General features: G+C 35.6%; 1 long non-coding RNA gene across 3 annotated transcripts; it reads left to right on the top strand.

The window, feature by feature from the left end:
* The first annotated feature begins 408 nt into the window (after positions 1-408).
* Positions 409-4,422, top strand: LOC308699537. 3 transcript variants are annotated; one of them, XR_014031197.1, is made up of 8 exons: positions 409-692; positions 804-908; positions 1,009-1,077; positions 1,160-1,232; positions 1,765-1,857; positions 1,950-2,048; positions 2,270-2,393; positions 3,986-4,422. It is a non-coding gene; the product is annotated as an uncharacterized lncRNA (long non-coding RNA). The 3 variants fall into 3 exon arrangements; XR_014031198.1 differs by having other exon boundaries at positions 605-692; positions 1,005-1,077; XR_014031199.1 differs by lacking the exon at positions 409-692 and having other exon boundaries at positions 757-908.
* Positions 4,423-4,801: the final 379 nt, after the last annotated feature.

Below are 4,801 nucleotides of genomic sequence, written 5' to 3'. Positions count from 1 at the left end.
TTCTTTGTGGAGCTAGCCGCTGGTCAGAGGATGTGCGAAATAAACAGTCTACTGAGAGATGGCATTGTGACCTGCTGCAAGGGGAATAAGGTCATGTTATCAACGTGAAATGTAAACACATCTACACACAAGGCTATATTTGTGCATCTCGCTGTGTGTGTGTGCTTCTTTGATACAATGAAACCACAGTCCTCTAAATGACTAGAGCATTTTTTTAGCATGTTACATAATTACTGTGATGTGTCCTTCTTCAGGGCTGTGGAGTAGAAACCCCTTTGGTGGTTACAAAATAAACAGACAAAACGTTTTACCCGTGTATGATACAGTAGAACTAAATTACTACATGTCTGTGTGGCCCTTCTGAGCAAGCAAGTGTTGAAATGAATCAACTTCTGCAGCTGAGACTTTACACACACTGTAACGGATTTCTGTAATTTGAACAGTATTTTACTGTAATATGTACAGTAAGATACTGTAAAATATGTATACAGTATGTTACAGTAAACAGCAAAGGATTGTGGGAAAATATAGGGTCACTACTGTAATTCTTCACTACTGTAAATCAGTTTACAGTAGTGAACTTGCCCGCGAAAAACTGACCAATGGCAAGAGGGATTTCTTTTCAAGTGTTTTTTTGAGGGGTGAAGTGGCAGTTAATGCACGGACAAAAGATCATGTAACTCACCAAAAAGGTTAGTATATAATTTCTATTTTATGTAAAACAAACATTTTCAAATGTTTTTACTTATGTTAACAGCAAACTAACATGATGTATCGTTTTGTTTTCGTCTGAATGGTTTTAGTGCCTTTTTTTCCTGACTGTCGTCAGAATGTTTTTTTGGTGCCTTTATTACTGTCTTTTTTCCTGACTGTCGGCCGGGTCGCTGTCACAGTGATAATATTAACTGGTGAGTAAGTTAAGTTCACCTATATTAGCCGAAATATTCTTTAGTTAAAACTATAAAAAATAATGGTTGTGTGTTCCTCTGCCTCTTTAACGCAAGTTAGCTCATCAGGCGGGCGGAGTCGTCGGTAACGTTAACCGAGCTAACAGCGACCTCAACGTGAAATACTGAGGTAAAGTGAGATAGACGAAACCCTTGTTAAAGTGCGGGTTTTAAACAATATTTTCACGTAGGCCTATATGATTTATTTTCAGGTTTGTGATCTGGATAATGCCATCTGCAACGATGGAGTGTGTTGGAGCCTTTTCATTGTGACAACATCAACTGGTATGTAACGTTATGGTCAACTTCACCTAAAATAGCCGAAGTAAACTTATTAAACAGAGAAGCATAATAACTTTGGTATGTTCTGTCTCCTCTTTCACAACTTTTTGTTTGTTTTTGTTTACAACGTAAATACTGAGTAAAAACTAAGTTAAAGGGATAACGTAGTACACCTTAAACAGAAAATTATGTAGTCTATGTCATCATTTACTCGCCCACAACGTGTTCTAAACCTGCATGAAGTTCTTTCGTCTGAACATAAAATAAGATATTTTGAATAATGTTGGTAAATAGTGGCTGGTCCGCATGGACTTCTATAATAGAAAAAAATACTTTGGATGTCAATGGGGACCAGTAACTGTTTGGTTGCTCATGTTCTTTAAAATATCTTCTTTTGTATACAGCACATTAAATAATTTAATGGAAGTTATGAACAAGTTGAGGGTGAGTAAATGGTGACAGAATTTACAATTTTGAGTAAACTAACCCTTTATCCAACACCATTGTTATTTTCATCTTTTGTTTTATTTTCAAGTTTGTGGTCTCTGAATTATGTCGTCTGAAATGTCGGAGGTGTATTTTGGAGTCTTTTTTGTGATTGCCTTCGTAATAGTGATAACATCTACAGGTGAGTAAGATGACATCAACTAAATTAGCGGAAGTATGCATTAGTTAAGCAGGCAAACATGTTCTTTTCTGTTCTTTATTTTGAATTTGCAGCGGCCATTCCCTCCGGACTGTACGTCACTGCTGACGCTCTCCACTAATACACAGAACGGGTTGACGTTGGAGGAGGAAGAGGAGAAGGAGGAGGAAAGGGTTAGCAATATACCATTATCAATATAGCAAAGTTTTGCTAACTAATATTTTGAATGTTGTTTAATTGATTAAAAACTATAAACACCATACAACATCATATCTTACCTCATCTTCACCCCACATGTTATTGTTGTTAGTAATAAGTTCTGTTAACTTATTGTATTTTAGTTTTTTCTGTAAACTATAACACTAAAAGGCTGCTGTGACTTTGTCTGTTTCAGGAGAGTCTGTTCTCAAAGCAAAAACATGGATGCTGACAATGAAGGGCAGAATCATCATCCAGTTACAACTGCTAACAGACGACTCTTCAGCATTAGCTGTCTATTTTGTCGAATGCAGAATCAGGTAAACCAAAATATATATATACATATATATTTTTTTACATTACATTACATTTACATGCATGCATTTGGAAGTCACTTTTATCCAAAGCAACTTACATTGTATTAAGTTTAATTTAAATTATCCATTCCCTGGAAATCTAAGCTACAGGAATGTATTGAAAAAGAATGAAGCTTTAATGATTTTAATGTAATGTATTATGGGGTAATACCATCCCTGTAGGTTAGGGGTGGAAATTGGCAAAAATTTGATGATTCGATAGTATTGCGATATTTGGGCCACAATTCAATATTATTGCGCTTCCTAACATTGCGATACAGCAAGTATTGCGATTCGATTCTGCGATATATTGCGATTCATGTCCCCCATATTATTCAAAGACATTACAAAAAATAAGACTGCTTAACTCACTTCAAATGTCACATTAAATCTGTGAACATCTTCTACACATTTACTGGAGGCTAGTGCAAAAACTTTGTCCTTGAACATTCAGGACACAGGACCTTATTACAGAACGTAATTATATGAACCACCGCATTAGCACCAAAAACATGGAGATTTTGTTTTAGAGAATAATTACACAACCTATTCGATATACTATAATTCTATAATTAAATAAACTAATCGAATATCCAAAAATTGTGACTCATCCCTGCATGTAATACCTTGTTTTTTTCCCAAAATCTTCATTTACGTCTCGATTTTCGAAGGGGATTTTAAACGTTTCTTCCTTGGTTCGCTTTTATTTAGGCCTATTACATTCACATTCTTTACTGTGGTAAAGTAGAAAAACGTTGTAGGACAGATAGCCTACATTTTTACTTGCACGTCAGATTCATTTCAACACAGTTTTTGCTTGTTATTAGACATGTACGGCGCGTCAAGTTTATTTGATTTTTAGTTTCGCTCTCTTTGGCAGCGCAATTTCAAACATAGCTTAAATGTCTTGCCCTTGTGGAAGATTAAATTCACTTTTCATACCTTTTACAACAAGTAGAAAACATGAAGATATCAGAAAATAGATCGATGGTCTCTTTCCTCCTCGTGTCATCCCTCTCAAAGCACAGAGCGGTATGGCTTCATGTGGAATCACGTGTCTTTGTGTGGAAGTATTAAACGAAAGTTTTTTTTTATAGATTTAACTTTTCTATTATGTAAGTTTCTAATATTTACTGATATGTATTTGAATGCTTTACAGGCTTTGTGTTGCTTCTTTGACGGAATTGCTCAAATTAAGACTTTTTTGCTCGAATAAACTACATTTTTTTTATTTCAATTTTCATAATAACCCCCCAACCACTGCAGGTAGTTGGTCCATTACCACCGCAGTGGTAAAAAAAAACTGCCACCGTCACAGCCTTATAACCTTTATTGTAATACTTTGCGCTACTGTATCAATATAATTGCATGCGCAAAATATCGCGACACTGAACAGAATCGATTTTTCCCCCACCACTACTGTAGGTGGATTCAGAATCAGATGTAGTGCTTTTATTAACGCCAAAGTATATGCAGCATCAAGTTTGAGGGTTAGGGAAAATTCTGCCAACACCGGTCTGAAAAAATTATATATTTTTCCCTGCTTGTGTTTGCAGGTTCATTCTGAGAGTCAACCCTGATGGCACCAAACACCAAAGGCACAGATCAGATGGAAATCTGGAAAGGTCCAAAGAAAAGCATCAGCCTGAAACCCTCAGTGTTTCTCATCAGAGAGCTTGTCAACTTTGACTGGCAAAATTACTGAAATGTAACAACACAACACTGACTTTGACTGTATTTTATTGTTTTAAGGCCTGTTTTGCTTTTCAGTGTGTGTACGTTTTTGCCATGCTACAGATACAAATGGTCACCAGGAGATTAATTCTATGGACTTTGGAGATGTTGCCCTTTTTTTTCTTCAGCTAGTGGCTCCTAAAGGTCAAGATTTGTAAGTTGTACTTCTAAAACAAAATGTTCAACGATTAAAAAGAATATTATAAGGACAAATGTTTGAGTTATTGTGATTTTTTGGGGGGTGGGGTAAACATAAATTAAAAAAAGAAAATTTAAATGAAAAAAAAAAAAAAATACTAATACTGTAAATGAAAATACGGTAATAATACAGTAAATGATACAGTATACTGTAAGTGAAAATACAGTAATAATACTGTAAATGCAATTACAGTAAATGGTACAGTATACTGTTAAGTGAAAATACAGTAATAATACTGTAAAACATTTTACAGTAACTTACTGGCATCCAGCTGCCAGTAAGTTACTGTAAAATCTACAGCAACCTCTTTACAGTGCACGCTGAGAGAACAGACATCCACAGTAATCTGATTACTCATCCCTCATGTGATTAGCCACCAGAAGTTCTTGAAGATTCCCAGTGCCCTAGTGTTAACTAGTGCACACGTAAACACATGTAG

The sequence above is a fragment of the Scardinius erythrophthalmus genome (genome assembly GCF_964197995.2).
Source record: "Scardinius erythrophthalmus genome assembly, chromosome: 12".
Lineage (NCBI taxonomy): Eukaryota > Metazoa > Chordata > Actinopteri > Cypriniformes > Leuciscidae > Scardinius > Scardinius erythrophthalmus.
Note: the sequence above shows the minus strand (reverse complement) of the source record. Positions and strands in the feature narration are given on the sequence as shown.